Source organism: Desmodus rotundus, chromosome 2 (assembly GCF_022682495.2).
Source record: "Desmodus rotundus isolate HL8 chromosome 2, HLdesRot8A.1, whole genome shotgun sequence".
Lineage (NCBI taxonomy): Eukaryota > Metazoa > Chordata > Mammalia > Chiroptera > Phyllostomidae > Desmodus > Desmodus rotundus.
The window spans coordinates 79,291,718-79,312,890 of record NC_071388.1 but is presented as its reverse complement, the minus strand read 5'-3'; the positions used below and the strand labels follow the sequence as shown (position 1 = coordinate 79,312,890).

Genomic DNA, 21,173 nt, shown 5'->3' with positions numbered 1-21,173 from the left:
ATTCTTTATCCCCTAAAAGACTGTTGGGAAGCGAGCTATATAGGTCTTTGAGCCCAGTTTTTACAAGCCTGCCAGAAACATAGTAGCAACTCTAAATGTGTTTTCAAGCCAAATGAGGTAAAAGGGGCTTGAAATAAAGAAAGGTACAAGAGGATTTAATGATTTCTTTTTAAGAATCATTTATAATCCACAAATATATACTGACTACCTTCTCTATAGCAAGCCTAGTGCCAGGCATTCAAGGAAAGAGCAGTAAAGTTGAGGAGAAAAGAGGTGAATATGTGTATAAAATAGTAGATAGTGAAAAAAATGTCACAAGAGAAGTATCAATTTCCCTGGGAGATTCAGAAAGAAGATCATAAAACATTCCCTAAAGAAGGTGGTATTGAAGAAACAGGATTTGAGCAGGTGGACCTGGTGTGGGAGCTCCACCCACCACCACATAGAAGATGAAAAGTCAAGGGTATGATGAACAACAAATTGTTCCCCCGACTGAATCATAGGGCATACAAATGAGACTGGAAATAAAAACTGGGCTGCGGTCCTGGAAAGGGGCTTGAATGCCAGATACCAATTCAGACTTTTCTATAAATAGTGTGGTGTCGTCAAAGGTGTCTAAACAAAAGTGTGACATAATCATTGCTAGGGTCAGGGTGATTGCTTTTGGGGCAACATGCAAGGAGATTTGGGGACAGGACAAATAAGCCTATAAATACATGCCAGTCTAAGGCCAGAATACCTGTTAGATGTCTCATCTCGCATAAACAATTGTGCCTGCAAAGTTGAAATTCTTCACGAAGATCCTAAGTTCCATAAGCTATACTTCTGAGCAGGAAATATGGTATTTATTAAAATTGAACATGGGGTTAATATTAATAAGAACATAAGAGAGTAAATCACAATTAGAAAGAATGGAAAGTCAAAGATAAAGTAGGATTAAGAATAATTCGGCAAGCAAAGTCTAGAATCAAGACAATTCCCATGTTGATAGGGTCGAGGTGGCAGAGAGTAAAGGTGAACTGTATTCCTCTGGTACCCTGGGGGGGCCTTCATTTTTCCAGTCCTGAAGAGAAAATAATCCCTGGTTTATATCTCTCCCTCTTCATTGTACTACCACCATGAAGGAATTCCTACAATGAATTTTTTAAGGTATAGAAAAAGAATGGAGTGACTTTAGGTACCACTGGTATGGGCAGGGTGAGAGCTGGACAAAAGGCTCAGAGAATCCAGTGAAAGTATAATAGTTTGGGAAACTAAAGAGAGTTACAATAATTTAAACTATATCAAAAAAGACAACCAAATTTTTCCTAATTAAAAAGATAAAGAGGTGAAGCACTAGGGAGATGAAGAATTTACAGTGGAAATAGAGTACAGGGCTTCTTAGGAAATCAATCAACTAATTTAGACATGTCAAAAATAGAATTTTCAGAAACCAAGGATTTGGGTGGTATGTTCCCATTTCCAACAATCAGAAGGAAAATTACTATTGATTCAGAAGAAGAGAGTTAAAAGGCTTCAAGGTTTAGAGGCTGGGGGCTAATGCTAAATTAATCTGGGGGACTTCTGCTAAGTTCTGAGACTGAGAGAGACAATTGTGACAGGTAAGTGATAATGGTACACTCTACCTTTTGGGATGCTGTATCCAGAATACAGTCAAGGTTTAATGTTGGGGTTAATCCCCTTGTAGCAAACACCAGACTAATGCATTTAGAGCTCTTACTCTGATGCCTAAAACTGAGCACAAGTATCATTGAATGTTGGGTTGGCTTCCTGGGGATATTGAATAAAAGGAACATCCACTGATTAGCACACAGCAGGCATCTGAAAGGTGGAAAGAACTTTAAAAAGTATCTGGTTATGCCTTGTTATTTTACATACAGGCATGGAATCCAAAAAGCATAAAATGTCTGCCCCAAGTTTTCATGGGTAGTTAGTGGCCGAACTGGGACTAGACCGCAGTTTCCCTGCCTGCGTCCAGTGCTCTTTATAAAGCCAGTGGGAGTTGTGAGGCAACCATCTGTAGGATCACCTGAGTCAGTCAGTTCTCTACCATCTGGCCGAACAGGAAAACAGTGACTCACAGAATCCAACGTTCCTTCGGAATGCAGGAGAGGTGTGCCTTTCTGCTGTGCTGTGAGCCCTCTCAACTTTTGTAAATAAAACCCTATTTTAAATGCCCTGGGAGAGCTGGCAATTTTAAGTGCCTTGCAGGCCAAGGTCATATTTGGTGATACTTAGCACAAGCTTAAGCTGACTGATAGGGTCACTCATTTGATAGATGGAGAGAGAATTTCTGTACTTCGAACTTCAAATAGTTGGTGATTTTTGTTTGTTTGTTTGTTTAGACCATAAGCCCTATTCATTTGCATTCTGAAGCACTTAGGAGTGGCAGGAAGAATAGGAGGTTGAAATCTGCCAAGGGTAACACATATAAAATGATTGAAAGTTGGCTGTTTGAAAATATGAAGGTAAAGCTTTCAAAGCCAGACTCCCTTGTTTTCTAATCCAGGAACCTTTGGAAACTCAAGAATCTCATACATCAGACCTAGTATCTGGGGACAGATACTTTTTGATAACTTTAAGGCTATAACAGGTGAAGAAGAGACTGGTTCCTCTGACACACAGAGCAGACACCACCCTTCACATTAATTGTATCTGTCATCCTGGCCAGTTCCTGGGAGAATCCTGCCTTCCTCTCCTTACAACCATGCAGGGCACTACAGAAACATTCTGGGCTACCGCCACCTTTATTTCTGCCGCCTCAAGCAGGCCTCCAAGTCTGCAGGACAAAGACACTTAGTTTTCTCTATTTCTAACTATGGTAATAGCCCTAAACAACAAGCAAGTATTTATCTGCAAGACTGCTATAAAGACCCTATTCAAAGAAAAGTGAAATATTAGTAATATGCCATTTCCTTCATGTCATTATCCAGCTCAAAAGTCCTCAATGACTCCTCATTGCCTACATTATACAGTTCAGACAACTGAGGTGACATTTAAGGCCTTCCACAAGCTGACCCCATCTCTCCTTTCCCGTTTCTGAGCCTCACTGTTCTGCTACATGGGCCCTTCCCTTCAGTCATGCTGGCCAATTCACTACCCTGCAAATATTCATGTATCTTTCCCAGCTGAATGCATTCCCTCCTTGCCCTACTGTCCATCATCCATCTATGCAAATGCCACCTCCTCTCTGAAGCCTGTTTTCTACCCAGTGACCAGGATTTCAGGCTTATTTTTCTCCACGAGAACAGACCTACACTCTTGTTTTCCTCTGCTGTAAATACCCCACACCACCTGTTGCCCATTCTTAACAAATATTGGTTAATTAATGAACTCTAATTAAGCCAAAAAAGTTTCCATTTTCAAAGCTCTTTAAAATAAGGTAATCATTTGTAGCTGTTATTATATCCACACAATGGTAACTTCAGAGTATCTAGCATGTTGTCATTGGATTCCTTTCTCTCCACAGAAGACCAAACTAGGTCATTTCAAACCTCAGTCACTTTCAGAGAGATTCTAGAAGGGCACACTAATCGTCAGCAAACTGATCACGTTCCTGGATTCTTGACTGGTTATCCAGGTCTTCTACTGAATCAGATTCAGGCAAGTGTGAACTGGAGAAATGAACTAATCATTAGCACCATCCAAAGAAAATGAAAGGAGCTCCTTTGTCACATTGGCTGGATATTTGGGTTTGAAAGGAGGGAGTAAAGTAGGAAAAGGAAGAAAAATACAGCCATCAATTGCCTTCCTTTCAAATATGCTTTTCTTGCCTTTTCTGTTTCTATTTTTCACCACTATGTGATAGCACTGTAATGTTTGGGAGGCATTAAATCAGGATTGAGAAAGATGATTTGCCACAATCAGATGAGAACATCTAATAACATGTTTATCACCAAAATGCTCTTCTAACTGGGTCCTGTTTAATTTGTCCAGAACATATTTCTTTCCTAAATTAAAAAGTGGTATGCTGCCTGTAAAATCACATCTAATTTCAGGGGTCAGCCACAGAATAGTCAATGTGACCCCATTTCTAGGTCCAGTAACAGAGGCTATTCATTTCATAAACTTCATGTATAGATCTGGCCACATTCTGAAAGACAAACATACTATTTGGAAAGAGGAAAACTGAGATATGGAGGATAAGAGGAGAGTAAAACCAAATAGCAAATGGGCAAGAAAGCTAATGTGAAAGTTCTAGCTTTCTAAGCATTCATTGTTTCTTTTCTTCATTCATTAAACTATAAATACTCATCATTCCCTGTGTCACAGTTCAACAGTGTCATTTATTCAATTAGATATACTATCAATTAAGTATTTATTTCCAGCTAGCTAGTTAACAACTAGATATAACTTCAAACAAAGTCCAAAAGATTACTGAATATAATTTGAATAGGAGGCACAGAAGTAAAAAATTATAAATATTAAGAAAAATAATGAATGTCAAAAATTGTAACATTGGATAATTGTTCCAATGTCCAATTTGTTTATAATAAAAATCTTGAGGACAGAACCAAGATGGCGGCGTAGGTAGACACACTGTGCCTCCTCACACAACCAGAACTGACAGAAAATCGAACGGCAAGAAGTCCAACACCAAGTAGATAAAAAAGAAACATACATCCAGACCTGTAGGAGGGGAGGAGATGGGCACCGGGGCGGAGAGGACTCGCGTGGCCGTGGCGGGACCCAGACTGGCGGGGTGTGGGACGAAAGGGGCAGGCAGTCTGACCACTAGCAGACCCTGTGGCCCCACATTCATGCACAGATAAACTGAGAGGGCCGGACTCAGAGTGGCAGAGAACGGGGCAGGCAGAGCGACGGGTAGCACCCCAAGACCCCACATTCGTGCACAGATAAACCTGGACGAAAGGCAGGGAGCGAAGCCGGCCACTTAACCCAGGGCTCCAATGCGGGGAAATAAAGCCTCAAACCTCTGATTGAAAACACCCATGAGGGTTGAGGCAGCAGCTGGAGAAACTCCCGGCCTCACAGGAGAGGTCGTTGGAGAGACCCACAGGGGCCTAGAGCATGCACAAGCCCACCCACTTGGGAACCAGCACCAGAGGAGCCCAATTTGATTGTGGGAGGCCGAGGGAGTAGCTGAAATCCGGTGGAGAGTGGAGCAGGCGACATTGCTCCCTCTCGGCCCCTCCCCCACATACAGCTTCACAGCACAGCTGCCAGCAGTACCCCGCCCCAGGGAACACCTAAGGCTCCGCCCCTTTAAGTAACAGACGCACCAAGACAAAAAAAAAAAAAATGGCCCAAATGACAGAACACTTCAAAGCTCCAGAAAAAATACAACTAAGCGACGAAGAGATAGCCAACCTATCGGATGCACAGTTCAAAACACTGGTTAAGACGCTCACAGAATTGGTGGAATTTGGTCAAAAACTAGATGAAAAAATGAAGGCTATGCTAAGAGAAACAAAGGAAAATGTACAGGGAACCAACAGTGATGCGAAGGAAACTGGGACTCAGATCAACAGTGTGGACCAGAAGGAAGAAACAAACATCTAACCGGAAAAGAATGAAGAAACAAGAATTCGGAAAAATGAGGAGAGGCTTAGGAACCTCCAGGACATCTTGAAACGTTCCAACATCCGAATTATACGGGTGCCAGAAGGAGAAGAGGAAGAACAAAAAATTGAAAACTTATTTGAACAAATAATGAAGGAGAACTTCCCCAGTCTGGCAGAGGAAATAGACTTCCAGGAAGTCCAGGAAGCTCAGAGAGTCCCAAAGAAGCTGGACCCAAGGAGGAACATACCAAGGCACATCATAATTACATTAGCCAAGATGAAACAGAAGGAGAGAATCTTAGAAGCAGCAAGAGAAAAGGACACAGTTACCTACAAAGGGGTTCCCATAAGACTATCAGCTGATTTCTCCAAAGAGACCTTACAGGCAAGAAGGGACTGGCAAGAAGTTTTCCAAGTCATGAAAGGCAAGGACCTACATCCAAGATTACTGTATCCAGCAAAGCTATCATTTAGAATGGAAGGGAAGATAAAGTGCTTCTCAGATAAGGACAAGTTAAAGGAGTTCATCATCACCAAGCCATTATTATATGAAATATTAAAGGGACTTATCTAAGAAAAAGAAGATAAAAAATATGAACAGTAAAAATGACAGCAAACTCAAAGTTATTAACAACCACACCTAACACAAAAACAAAAGAAAACTAAGCAAACAACTAGAACAGAAACAGAACCACAGAAATGGAGATCACATGGAGGGTTGTCAATAGGGGAGTGGGAGGGGGAGAGAGAGGGGAAAGGTACAGAGAATAAGTAGCATAGATGATAGGTGGAAAATAGACAGGGGGAGGGTAAGAATAGTGTAGGTAATGTAGAAGCCAAAGAACTTATAAGTATGACCCATGGACATGAACTATAGGGGGGGAATGTGGGAGGGACGGGGTGGGCAGGATGGAGTTGAGTGAAGGGGGAGAAATGGGACAACTGTAATAGCATAATCAATAAATATATCAAAAAAAAGATTTTGAAGTTTTCCTCTCATATCATTAATCTGCCTTCATACTCGCGGCACATGTGGTCTTAGTTGTTATTCCCAGGTGTATCCAATTGAGAATAAGCTTAGTTACAAAAGAAGTACTTGAGGCTTTAGTCTCTAGAGGCAGACATATAGGAATATGAATATGTAAAAAAAAAAACCTAAGTCAAATGTAAACTTAGCTCATATGGCATCTAGTTTATTATTATTATCCAAATGTCACTTTTGGGTATTTTCTTAATAGATTTCTTTAAAATCCTTTTTTATAGTTGTGGGCTACTCTAGGCCACTGGTTCTTAAAGGGAAGAGGGAATGTTGACATCCCCCTCCCCCAGGGACATTTGTAGGGACATTTTCAATTTTCACCACTTGGGTAGGTGGATGGGTGGGGGGAGTGCTACTGGCATCTGGTGGGTAGAAGCCAGAGATGCTGCTCGCCATTCTACCATGTGCGGAAGAGATCCCCACAACAAAGAATTCTCTGACCCAGGACATCAACAGTGCCCACTTGGAGAAACCCTGCTCTTGGCCATCACCTTTCATTCTCTTGGAGCCTGACAACCTCCAAAGACATCAGGGCTAACTTGAGGCCAGGCTAAGTGTTCTGTATGCAGGCCAGGTGCGGAGTGCACATGGTGTGCAAACTCACTGGCTGTGGCTCCCCCTCTTGTCCGTTTCAGCTAGTTGTTTAACCCCTCTGAGAGTCCTTTCTTTAAAGGAAAGCTACACAATAACGGATCATACTTAGCTCATAAGGTTGTGGTGAACACTGAGTCGTTATATATACATTTGTATCAAGTTATATGTAGTCATATATAGTTTTATAGTGTTATATATAGCTTTATATAGTTATATATGGTTAGATATAAATGTGCCCAGTAAAAATTCCCTTATTTTCCCCAGCCCACCCACCTATTCCCCAGCCCCTCCCGACCCCCATCAGTAACCCCATCCCAAGGCTCAGGTTCTCTCTTTTAAAATACTTTAATTCCTTTAGTAGCAAAAATGAAGCTTGGGCTGGTAAGTGAGGCACACTCAGAAGCTAAGGAGCTTGTTTTTCTTTCTCGGAAAGCATTTGTTAAGAATTTCAGCCTCTGGTTGGTTGAATCCTCTCTTAATGTTTAAGACACACACACACAGAGCTATGGCACCAAGACATTTTCCAATGGTTAGGAATGAGAGTTTTTTACATACCGAAAATAACCAGAGGGCAGAGAGCCCTGAAATCCTGTTACATAAGCAGATCTTGGAGGACCGAGGCTGGTTTTTAGGTTCCTTTCTCCACAAGCCAATCTCTGCTGATCCTCCCCAACCTTTGCTGGATTTACCTTAACGCTGCAGAAGTCTCAAGAGGGGCCCCTGGATGCTGCACACTAGGGACAGCAGGAGAACTTTCTTGTAAACTAAGCACGGCCGGGGGTGATGAGTGAAGGGGCTGGGTGTTCCTGGCGGGCGGTGGGCTGACCGGGCCGGGGGCGCAGGGGGCGGCCTGGTCCGTCGCGCGGGTGAAGGTCCGCCGCCCGCGCTCCTGCCGGCTCCGCGTCGAGTCCGCCCAGCTTCCCCTCCTGTGCCGGGCTTAGGAACGCTTCAGTTTGCCTGCACCGTTATTTAGCTTTTCGAATCCACAGGCACCTTCAGTGATAGCAGTCACCCACACCCCCACCTCACCCCATCAAAACGCAAAATAATTCAATTCCCCTTTCCTTCCAGTCTTGCGTGTTTGGTGTTTCTCTGTCTCCTGTTAATTTTCTCCGCAACCTTTTCTCCACATGTGGTCTACATCCCTTTCTGCATTTCTCTGCGTTGCTTTCCTTTTTCCTTCCTCTCCCGTGTCCACTCCTCCCTCCGCTCCTACATCCCCTCCCCCTCCTCCCATCTCTCCTCCTCTTCTCGGGCTCCTTGCTCTGCCCTCTCCGCCCCTCCCCAGAGAAGGGTGTCCAGCTCCTCCCGGGGCTGCCCGCCCGCAGCTCCTTCCCTGCCCACCTACTATGAAGAACGACTCCTCCCACCTGCCCATAAAAGCCAAGTGCATGTTACCAGCACCGGATCAGAGCCCTTTCCTGGTCGTCTCCTGTGGGAGCCCCCAGCCTCTCTCCTGGACCTTACGTGCTCAAGGTAAGATATCACGTCTGCAGGCGTCTGACCTACTAGGGGTGTCAGCTGGGAGGAAGCCTCCTCTGGTCAGCGCACGTACTGTTTGGTTAGAGCTCATTCTTAGGGATGCCAGATCAGCTGCTCCCTTAACTAGCAACTGGTTTGAAAACAAACTTCTGTTTGAACGGTAAAATAAAAGTTCATTTGGGGCAGAAACAGAAGCATAAATATTACAAAAACCTTTTCTCTTCTTAAATCACTTTTCCTCTGGTGCTGTTACTGAGTTTAAAATGTATCCTTTTGGGGTGTTTTACTGACATTTTTCATTGTAAAATATCTCACGGATCAGTGGGGGCAAGGAAAACTTTGTCCCATTGTCAAAAATGTGCTTTAAAAGAACACAATTAGTTTCCTAAAAATAGCACAGTCAAAAGGTCTGCTAACAATTTTGCGATGTTTTCCAAAACCCCAAGACAGCTTCTTTGAGTCCTTAAAAAAATATATCTTTCCAGGTTTAAGTGCTTGGAAAAAATGATTATGTGAACGGGTGCCCTTTCCACAGAGCCGGTAATCAGGTGGCTGGTAGATAGGAGAGAACAAACCCAAGTTTACAAGCCGTGGCAGGGTGTGCTCACAAAGCTATCTTCTTAAGACACCCTAAAATGAGAATTGGACTGGCAGAAAGTGTGTAAAAGGACTTCATGAATTTCTATACACACACCTAAACATAAAGCGTTTCAATATGTTTCACAGTAGAGAAAAATACAGGCCAGATTATACGGTGCTCCGGTATACACCAGACGGTTATAAAGAAAGATCAGCCAGAAGGCTCGGAGGTCTGACCCCTGCTTGCCACCTTCTTTGCCCTCATCTAGTAAATTAATACTGACCCGATTGGCACCCGATTCTCACAAAGATAGCCAGTGCTTAAGCTACCCTCATTTTTAAAGACTGATGTCTTCTTATTTCTGAGGTCTGAGAAGGAGCATTGTGCACCTGTGGAAGGAAAAACATATTCCTCTTCTGCTTCTGTAAAACCAGACACTTGGTCCATGAAATTTGCCATCAAAATCTGTGGGCTGTGTGGGATGAAACTCTCTCATGTGGGAGAAAAACCCTCTTCCAGCGTTTCCTCCGGGGAATTGCACCAGCCCGCTCACAGACGGCAAATCAAAGCTGGCAGTCAGGAAACCAAACCACTATTTCAGCTCTTAAGGTTCTTAAAGTAAGAGAGGAACAGTTTCACTTCTTTTTTTTTTTTTTTTGGTTTGTTTATATTGTTTAACTTGAAAAGGAAAAACTCAAAAAAGCTGTAAAAAATGCTCCACTATTAGAGAGAGTGGAATCATTAGAAGTTTAACTGAGGGTCTTCCAAACTTACTCTCGTTATGGTTTGCATATCAAAAGAAATAATAAAGATTTTAAAATTCTGTTTGGCATGGAGGGAACTCAATGCTATTATTCAAATGAAAGTTATATGTAAAGCTTTCTGTCATGTGAAATTTTGTTTCATTGGAAAAAATTATTGCAAGGAATGCGGTTTCCTTTAAGAAAATGATATAAAATTACTATTGGCCAAGATAATACGTGACCTGGGCATATTGAAATAGCTTTTATCTCGAGCCACAGTGCAGACAGCTTGCTTCATATCTGATGGGAGTGAGTGATCAACCATGACAAGAGCACAGGTATGGGACAAGGCCAAACCAAGCGTGTGGTATGTCCAAGTTCATTCTTCTTTTATGGTAGTGCCGGATTCAAGCCCATCATCACAAGGGTGAAATACACTGCTTCATTCAGCAGATCCCCTTGAGAGAAGTTATCTTTTCTGGGAGGAAAAAAAAAATAGTGCTCCCAGTGTAAAAGAGCTCCCTGTTGTTCCTAAGTTTGGAGATGCAAAGTGTTCTCCCAGGGTTTGCTTCTGCTTTTCCTGGCAGCTGACCGACTCCACCAGCTCTGAAACATTTAACAGTAACTGCCTTCCCCACGTGCCATCAAGTTCAACGCCCTGAATAACTGGGCAAGAGTATCCTAGATTGCTCATGATCTAACTTCCACAGGGGCCTTTCCCAGATACTTAAAGTGATTCTTCCTTCAGGCAAGATGACACTTCCCTTAAATGTTTTAAAAACTAGTCAGTGGTGGGATTTCATGTAATTACCCTACTGTCTCCCCTTTTGCACACGATGTGGAGATATGATGTGAGCCTCCTCTTTATGCCATTGTATGACTATCTCCAGATTGGGTTCGTTGCCATTACTATGCACCATTATTCCAGCAGTCTTTGAATGACTTCTTTAATGTTTCCCAGAAAAGAAAAGGTGAGTGGCCACTGGGTTCACGAGAGACACAGAGAGGGTAGGTGGTCTGCTAATTTTAAGGGCCCACTACACCTAGAGAAACACACATTTTAGATTTTCTACCACTCCCAAAGGTACAAAATCATATTCCTTTCATCACCAGAAAGTATATCCCACTGTATTTCCATTTGTGAATCAAAATCAAGGAGAGGAGAATGGGAATAAGTAGAGAATTGTGAGGGAAGCTGAGAGGAATCGCTCCTAGGACGTGCCCCAGGAGAATAGAAAGATCAGAATCTCTGTTACAAATGCAATTTCTTTTTGCCATTATTTATGTGGGATATGAGGAGATGAGGAAGAACAAAAATCCATATGTGCTCTTGTTTTTCTTTCTTAAACCAATGAGAGTATTTCCAATAAGAAGTTAAGAAGCAGCTCTACTGTGCCCTTCTCTAACAGAAGAGAACAGCTCAATTCTAAAGACCAGAAAGATTGCAGGCCTGCCCCACATTAAAACCCACACAATTTTACCAATTATAATTTTAAAAGCTGTATCATGGGTATAAAAATCCGCAGAACATACTTTTAACTGATGGGTGATTTACATTAAAAAAAAAAAAAAACAAACCTTAGCTCTCCCAAAGGACCCAGTGCTGGGTAATTATCTGAAATTTAGGAGCAGCGATTTACTCCTTCGTATCCATGGTCATCCGCTTCAGTATGGCAGTTGGCAGAGTGATTGAGTTGCAGCCATATTTTTCAACCTGCAGTCTTCAAGTAACCCTCTCAGAACTAGGTCTTTCTTCTTAACTAAGCTTTCTCTACCACCAGGTCTCCATAAACACTGACATACATCTTTTGAAGGAGGTACAGATCTTAAGACTAGAGTACAATCTTCTCTTTGAAGAGGTACGTTGTTCCGACTATTGAGTGACAAGAAAAACGAAAGGAGAGGAAAGGAGGAGGTTAACAGGAGTACGATGCCCTTTGGAATTTAGAGACTCTCTTTAGTTTTGTGTGAAAGGTAACTTACTAACCAAAAGCATCCAGAATTTTTTTTTAAGGGACCAACTCACAGACTGTTACAAAATAGTGAGGACATAATGACCTGACAGTCGTTAACAGCAGTTTACACCCTACAGTAGGAAATTAGAGCTCTGCTGAACTTCCCACTTTTAGAGATAAGGAGTAAAGAGTGAGAGAATTAAGCACATTTCAGCACCAACAGAGAGAAGGCGCTAACCTGACATTCCACTATCACTTTGGTAACTGTGTTTGCTGTTTGAGGAAGGAGATTCTGTATATTCTTTCCTCAAGGAGATAGATTTGCAGGAAGGGAGTCAGACAAGGTCAAGGTTGGAATGTCTATAATCTGGGGGCCCTCTGTATGCAAATCCACAAAGCCATTGAAATTGCATGGTATCAAACTGCAGTGACTGAAACAAAAATGTTCCCAAAACTGATCATAGAGTAGTCAGTTAAATAATTACGAATGCTAGCTCATCGTTGTAGCATTGTAGCTACAATGTAGCAGTGTAGCAAAAGCAACTCCCAACACCTACAGCTGATTATATAAGATGTTGAAACATAGCTGATGGTTCACCTTCAATCTCCTCCAATAGGTTTGGACTCACTTCCATTGTCTCCCCTGGAAAACAAATGCTGCCCTTCTGCCCCTCAGCACGGGAGTTGCAAATGCAGCCCCGACCTCTCTGTGCTATCCCTCCTTGTTTCACTGGAGGAAATCTCTCCTCAACTCCCACAGAGCAAGTTTCTGGAGGATCACTCATACTTGTGGCTTTTCTAATTACCAAAAGTCTCATACTCCTCTTAAACAGGATGTAAATTTTTACTTCAACAAATAAAAAGGCTTTACATTTACTAAAGCTTAATCCATATATCCAGAAGGAAAAAAAGGTAATTTAAAATTGCTGCTTGCCTCCAATGGGCTCTTTGAAATAAAGTTTCTAAGCAATTTTATTTACCTCGTCCCTATTCTAACTTCCTGTGGATTAAAAAACTTATTTAGAAAATCACTGAATATAAATGTTGGAAGGATCTTTGGAGCTGATTTTAACTGAAGTTGACTTTACAGATGAGAAGAGGTTAGAGAGGTTAAGGGATAGCCCAAGGTCACCCAGACCTGTGTAGCAGGACCAGGGCTGGAGCTCATGGAGCCAAGCCCTCCCATCAGCACTGTGCCTTGTACGATAGTGGTCTTCCCCACACAGTGTGTGTCTCAGACGTCTCTGACTGTACCGAGAATTCCGTTGGAACTTGGCATTTAGGGCTCTCAGAAGCCATAACCTGGTAGTACCTCTACTATGGAATGTCTGGAATCATTGACCCAAACCCCTGTGAAGAGAGAAATCACTGCCTGTCGTCGTTACAGGGACTTGTATGTTGTTCTCCGTTCCAGAACCTGGCCGTAGTATAAATGTGTTGTGCGGGTGAATGATTGTGTGGGGGAGAAGCTAAGTATAAAATATCTATGCTTCTTTACATGGTCCAGAAAAATCCTTATAACAAGTCTATAGGGACTTATAGGTACTCAAATCTCAAATATATCAAATTTAAGATTTTCCCTTGCTTTAGGAAACGTAGGAGAGTTCTTTAGCCTCACCAACGGCTAAGCCATGTTCCTATGTGCAGTCCTTCTCTAGTCCTCCCACACTCACCCAAATACTAGAAATTATACTATTTTTTACAGCAGGCTTAAACACCTAGTTCCAATATTATGTGACAGAACAAATGTATTATTCTGTGATGAGTTTATAGCATAACCTTTTTTCCCCACCCAATTAACACTTGCACCTTCCCAGATCTTTAATGAGAAAAATGGCAAAATATGTATAAGGGACAGTCAGAGAAATTTTGAGGGACATACTTGTTGAGAGGTGTGGGTGTGAGATGTGCTGTGACAGACGGGAGGGCCCAAGGGACTATAGAGTCAATGGTGCAGCCGAGAGGGTTTATTATCCCTCTGAAACAGAAGAGGAAGACACTTGAGAGTTTTGAGATGCTGGAGAAGAGATTGTCGGAACCAAGTCCCTCTCCCATGTTTGGAACATGAGGAGATCCTATTTGGGTCAAGCTTCAGTTGGTACGGCACAATTTGAGGACTGGCTCATGTGGGTGAAGACTTTATAAGCATTATATTTATCAAAACTCTTCTTAACCCTTGACTGGACTTCAACCAGGGAAAGATCCTCATTTGACCTCATTTATACTTGACTCTAAACCAGCATACTAACTCTCTGCCATCAAAATGTTCTCTGCTAAGATCACAGTAAAATTTTTGGTAGTATATAAAGTCACTTCCATACAGCAAATGATGAAGGTAGAAAAGACTATTCATGTGGCATTTCTGGAAACAATTTACCCTATATAACTGGACAGATGTTACCCCAGATGTGTCTTCACTTTCCTCTAAAACATGCCTGACAATTGTTTGCATATCTTTGAAATAATAATTGTGTTTCTGAAATTGATTTATTTTATGTTAAAACTTACATAGTCTATGACTACGCATCATTGTGAAAACATTCTTTTAAGTAAGTCTTTCTTGAAGACTCCCTCTCTTAAGCTCCCTATTGATGTGTTTACATCACAGGATATTTAGGCATTGGCATCATTTGATGTGCTGAGATTAAAGACAATTAATCACTTCATATGCTACTTTTCCAACTCTAACTGAATAGGCTTGGGTGTGGGTGTCAGCTGTTGGCTTCTCCGGGAGATCAAATGGATCCAGTCTGTTGGGGAGCTTCTCCATTCCCCTCTGTTAGCTAGATAAAACAGCTGTTTTTCTGAAAGTCTGGGCCAGTGGCCTCCCTAATTAAGACTTCATGTACTAGGGTAACTGTGGCTAGTTTATGCAGAAATTTTGCTACACAGAAGCAGAGAGACTGAGCCATAGCTGCCTTCAGTTCAACAGGAGGACAGTGAATCTTGAGAGCTGGTTGAAGAGCATCATCCTGGGACAGCCAGGATGCATTTGGGTAGTTGTCATCCCATTTAGTATGTTGCTCCACTTATTGCTGTGTGCACTCTGAAGATAAACCTAACCTTGGTTCATAAATTCGAAGTGATGACTGTATATCATTAGATTTCTTTAAAGAGCTCTACTTAGCAACTATTCATTCTTAAAGTCCAGGGCTCACGGTGCTCATCAGGGCTATAAGTTTAAACAACAGCCTCTTGTTAAAAGGCAGACACAAGATAAGGCCAAGAAGTACATGAAGGGAGACTCTAGGTGGAGCTAAGAATTTGTGGCTTAGATGGCCAAGATTGTTGAGGTTGGAAGAATGAAGGGAGAAAAGGGATCTGCAACAAAACTATGCTATTGGATCCACAATTCCTAGTTAAACAACATGTCTAGGACTCCTTCCAGCTCCCAGTTTATTCCAATCCCTTGCTGTTCAAATGAGTGGGGAGGGTAGTCCTTGACCAGTAGAGGGAACCAGGGGCTGAATGTCTCAGAATAGAAAACCGACCTATTCCCAGAGGGTGCCTTTAGATTTGAATTTTTCTGATAAAAGGTAGAGTAAGGTGTCCTTTGCCACCAGTAGCTAAAATGCACCATGGGAGAATGTCCAAGCATCTAGAAGTTTCTTAGAAATAAATTCAGAACAATCTCAGAAAATGTTATTTCCAAGGCTACCACCAGCCCACATAAAATGTGCAAGACTAAATGCTCAATTCAGTGACAAATGAATTCTGGTAGCTGGGGGTCAACAAGAGACAAACACAGAGAGCCAAGGGCTCTCATGAGTTTAAAAGGAAGCTGTGGGGCCCTGCTATGCCTAGACCCTCCTGTCAACAGGAGAAAGGGAAGGAAGCTGGGAAAAAGTAGGAGGCAGAAATGAGCCAAGCAGGCTTCTCCAACCAAGATGGCCCAGAACCTGCACTCCTGGGTTGGGGTCTCTCCAGGGAGCAGCCAGAGCCCTGCCTAGACCCAAAGGGAGTAACTTTCCTTTGTACATTTCCATTGTCCAGCTGTGTGCCGATGGCTTATTAAGAGTCAAGATATTTGCATAATTCAGAATCTTTTGGGGGACAGAGATCAATTAGGACCATAAAGGAAAAAAATCCCTGGCACACCAGAGAAGAGCTTCTTGCTTTGTAAAAATTACAGCAGTCACAGGAAAGCAGAGCAACCCTCTAAAGCTAGTTCTGATGTCAATAGAGATGACGCTATGAAGTTGGTATGCATGTGGCCTAAGATTCCTGTTCCAGAAAATCTTCAGTGTTTTAATTTCAAAAACACCTTGACTCTTTCTGGGGCTTTGGGCAAGTCATTGATCATCTCTGTGCTGTCTTCCATAGAGAAGTATTCTTACATAACCACTCTCTTTCCCATTTAGAGATAGAGAGGTCTTGCCAAGTATTTTACGGAATGATGCTACTCATGCATATGTTGTTACTGTTACTTAGTTTAGTAAATGGATTATACTCACAACATCTGGGAATGGCTCATGGTATTTATACAAAACCAAGTCAAAAGGAAATAAAATTACAAATAAGCACATAACCTTCCAAGATACAGCAAGAACATTTTTGTGTTTTAGAATACAAAGGACAATTCCACATGTCTCAAAGGGTCAGACAAGGTCAAGAGTAAGTAGAAAAGGGAAAAGAAAAAAATTATGGCTTAAGAGTCCCAAAAGGCCTATGTATTCACTTGTCCATATTTTGACACCAATCAAAAGACAATTCCTCATACACACACACACACACACAAAAGGTTTTGCAATTTTAAAACTTTATTTTAACTGGAGAAAGATGAAATTTTTGATAATGACTGTTATAGTGAGTAAATCTCTGAATGCTACTTTGTAACACTTGCCAAAGAGTGTTTCACAACAGTAACACCTGGGACATTAATATATATTTCTGCAGAAAAAGGTTGTGTGGTCAAATAAATTTTAGAAATACTCAAGCAATATGATCAATCTTGTTCACTTCAAGACTTCCCAAAGACCTTAATATGCTCTGCATATTTTCATTCTTCAAAAACATTACAGTTAATGGCGTGACCTAAACTGATTCAATGGCAAATCTTCCCAACCTCAGAGCATGTCTTGGGACTGAGCATTCTATGGAAGTTTATGAATCACTGTCCTGCTTCACTGCTTCAAGATCTACTGGGACATGGTGCTGTCAATGTTGCTAATTGTCATGTAATGCACATTGACTGTCAGTATCGGTTATGTGTTATGTCAAACAACAAAATAAGAAACAATCCCAGTGTGATTTCCAAACCCAGATGAGAAAGGAAGAAGCAGACAAACATGTCTTGGGCCCCCAACTCCGTTTTCTGTAGTAGTAAGAATAATAGCAGGAATGCCAGAATAATTTAAGTATTTTTAAAATTCTGGATAGGTGGATGGATGGATGGATGGAAAGATAGAAGGAAGAGAGGGAGGGAAGTTGAAGGTTGACCAGGTTGAAACGATCTCTTCTTTCCCACTAGATATTGTATTATAAATAGACAAATGGCAAGAGTAAGCAATACTCCAGTAAACAAAAAGCCTAGCTAATTCCCTGAATTATCTCAACTATCTGTAAGCTGGTAATTCTGTTTCACCTTAACTGCCACTAATTGAGATCATTAGGCAAACATCTTCCTTGAGCATTTACTTCCTCACCATCAATAGGCAGCTACTTCTTATAGTAAGAACACACTTACTGATATTTTAGTGTGCCTTGCTACATTGGGGATTATTTGGTTTATCTGTGGCACTCAGACCTCCCACCCTCAGCAACTTCCCCATTTCTCTTAGGGCCCTACTCTGGGAATTCTCCTTCCCTTTCACAAAGATAATGCCTGGAGGCTAATATCCTTTAAGAAAATAAGTAGCTGGCAGTCATCCAAGAGAGAAATTCAAACTCATCATTACTAGTTAATAATCATAGGTATTATTTATTAAATGTCTGACCAGACCAGACATCAAGCTGGTCCCATTATCTCTATTCCTTACATTAACCCCACAAGGGTGGTATTTTCATTCCCAAGTTAAAATGAGAAAAACTGAGCCTCTACTTGGTCAAGCAACTTGCCCAGGGTCACACAGCTGGGACGGGGCAGAGCCAGTATTCCCATCAGAGTCACCCTCCAAACTCCATAGCCCCCCGGCTCCTCCCTGCTGCCGTTCACAGTGTCATGTCCTGTCATAAATGGGAGGGAAAGCTTCAGCTCCCTGTGACAATGCCTCTGACTCACAAAGTGAGAGAATTCCAGTGGCTCTGTTCCTAGACACTGCCGACTGGCTCTGTTTCTTGTTTAATACTGTTTTTAATTTCTTTTTCTTTCTTGTATTTTTTCCTAAAAGCATGCTGTCATTTCAGAGCCAAAAAAGTAAGGGCTGTGTAACTAAAACAACAACAACAAAAAAAAACCCAAGAAAACCAAAACTATGATTTCTCTCTAGGGTGATTTGTAAGGGCTAAAGTTTCTCCATAAATTCTCCCCGAGTTGCTTGGCATTGGTCTTGTAAAGAGAGTGACAACCTAGCCTGTCACTCCTAAGGTGGTAGAAATTCCCAGGATTATGTGAGAAACAGACTAGAACAAAGGTACTATGGCACTTTAAAGATACTTGAATCTGGTTCATCAGAACATTCTCTTTGGCGTCACATTTACTACAGTCCCTCTCGAGATGGTGAAAGTCAAGACAACTTAAATGATTCCCCAGGCCATATGAGTCACCTGGACAAATGTCTATGTTGTCTACACCTACTGCGTAATCTGCCATGAGGGTGTACCTAGAAATAAGTACATCTCGAGTCCTTCCTCCATGCTGTGCCAAAGACAAAGGAGGAAAGAAGGTCTAGCTCTTTCTATAGGTCACGTTCTGCTAAACCTTTTTGCTTCTGTATTTGATCTGTCCTCTCTGAATATTGTATTCCCTACTTAACCTACTGAATTAATCTGCACTCCTCCAAAATTCAGATCGGGTGCCCTCCTCTGACAAGAAACGCCTGCAGCCAGCCTGCACCCAGCTACACTGTGTACCTTCTGCGTGCTCCCTAGCACTCCATGCGTGTCCCTCTGTAATGGCCTTGGCTTGTTTTATGGGTAAGACCATGAGCTCCTTGCACAAGGATTTATGTCTTATCTATGCACCCTCAATACTTAGCGCATCATAGGGGCTTAACAAATGTGAAAAGGAGGAAAGAAAAAAAGGAATAGGGTGATAAAATGCAGTGATGGTGAATGAGAAGGCTCTAAAATGCTTTTCTCTATGTTATTCCAAAATACAGCTTGATCTAAGTCTGTTCGTGTACATGCCCACGCGCGCACAGCGTTACTGGGCTCAGCTCTGGAGCTGCAATGGGGCCCAAGATGACCTCGCGTTGGTATGCTGACATTAAACATTGGCCTTCTATATACCAAATTACATATGAAACAGTGATTTGCTGCGTGGTGTCACTGTCCCAGAACTGCCAGTACTTTGCTCAGAAATATCCAGTGGGATTCTGAAATACAGGACCAGCAGCTTAGTTTGAAGTTATGTTCTTCATCTGCTATCCAATCCACCTTTCCGTCTTCATCCCTTTCCAGCCTGTAACAAGAATTTGATCTAAGCCGCATTGGCTATTATTCTCCAGAACATTCCTTTTTCCTTTCTCCACTGAATAGCCCCCACTGTCTGTTTCACCTGTCAAAATAGCCATAAATTCAAGATCCTATGAAAGTTTTCCAAAATATTGCATCCCGCATTGATCTTTCACTATTTTCAATTGACAAGCAGTTGCTATAAATGTCAGCTGTGTGTTGCCTATACACCGTATTGAAGAAACCAGGGCTATCTACTAGAACTTTCTGCAGTGATGGAAATGTTCCCGATCTGAGCTGTCTGATATGGTAGCCACCAGCCACACATGGCTCCTGAGCCCTGGAAATGTGACTAGTGTGACTGAGGTACTGAATTTTAAAAGTTTATTCTACTATAATCTTTTTATATTTAAAATTAAATAGCTATGTGTAGCTAGTAGCTACTGTGTTGGATAACACAGAATATTTAAATGTTCACTTGCTGTGCCTCATATCCCTTGATGAAAATATAAACTGCTGCAAAAGTTGAATACGGTGCTTTTTTGTACCCCAATAAGTGCCAAGGCCACAGTAGCGTTCATTGAATGTTTTGTTCAATGCGTTGCCTCACTACCGGGCCTGCCTGTAATTGTTGTATCATCTTAAAGAAGTCTCCCCTACATAAATAATTAAAATCGTACATGTGGCACTTGCTCTCTATTTTAATGGCTTCAGCTCACTCAGAATGGCACTGTGTCACTGTTTGGATCCTTTCTCACAAAATGAGATGAAGACGATTTGAACTGAGCCTCTGAAAGAGAAAATTCCATTATTCATTACCACCTCTTCCCTTTTGGAGGAAAAACATGTTTAAATACCTGCTGAGACATAGAATTGCTTCAATTTTCAATAGGACCATTTCTACTGAGGAAGGGTGTCCCCAGGCATCTAAAACAAATTCAGTTAACAGATTCTTTCTTTTCCCTCTCTCTGAAACCCCATCACTTTCTGAAGGAAGTTCTTCATCATAGATTTTCCAGAGCATTTTTGTCTCTATTTCTGGTGAACAACCTGAGGCACTTTGGAGAAGGCTAAATCCAGCAGGTCAGGGGAGGTAGCGTGTCTTTGGAATTTGACAATGCTGTGCCCCTGGCACTTGCTGGCTTACCAGCGGCCCTTCAGGAACCGTCATGCCAACAGGCCAACCATGCAACAAAATCCTGTCCTTGGCAAAGCCAAAAGCAAAGTGATCAAACCTTCTGGCTGCAGATTAGATTCTGACTTATTAATAAGCCTTCAGAAAATAAACCAGAGCGAGTCTCTAACAGCCACAGTTTACAGGACATGTTTGATGATTTCAGAGCTTGGCCACACCACATGCCTTCCTCCTGACTCAGTGAAGAACACGACAAGGGCAGAAGAGACTCTCAAGGAGCCAGGGCAATCAGCTGCATCTTTTCCATTCACAGCTAAGTTTATTTGGAGTGACTGGAAAAACCTTCAATGAAAACTTTTTAAAAATAATAGAAGAATTTGCCCTGTTATCATGAGCCAGACAACATCGAGAAATAATTATGGGTCTGTATTTTACCCTGCCTTATAAAATATTTACAAATTGCAGTATAAGCAAGCTCTAGAGTAAATAGTAAAGATAGCAATAACATTTCACTTGTAAATTTTTTATATTTAGCCATAAAAGAATCACCATGTGTTTAAGTCACA

General features: G+C 41.8%; 1 protein-coding gene across 2 annotated transcripts in view; it reads left to right on the top strand.

The window, feature by feature from the left end:
* Positions 1–8,420: 8,420 nt before the first annotated feature.
* Positions 8,421–21,173, top strand: part of COL8A1 (collagen type VIII alpha 1 chain) — a 153,383-nt gene continuing 140,630 nt past the window's right edge. Inside the window, exon 1 of one of the 2 annotated variants that reach the window (XM_024558186.4) lies at positions 8,421–8,634. The gene's annotated coding sequence lies outside the window, so the exon portion shown is untranslated. The remainder of the gene's footprint in view (positions 8,635–21,173) is intronic. The other variant, XM_024558187.4, reaches the window with a different exon arrangement.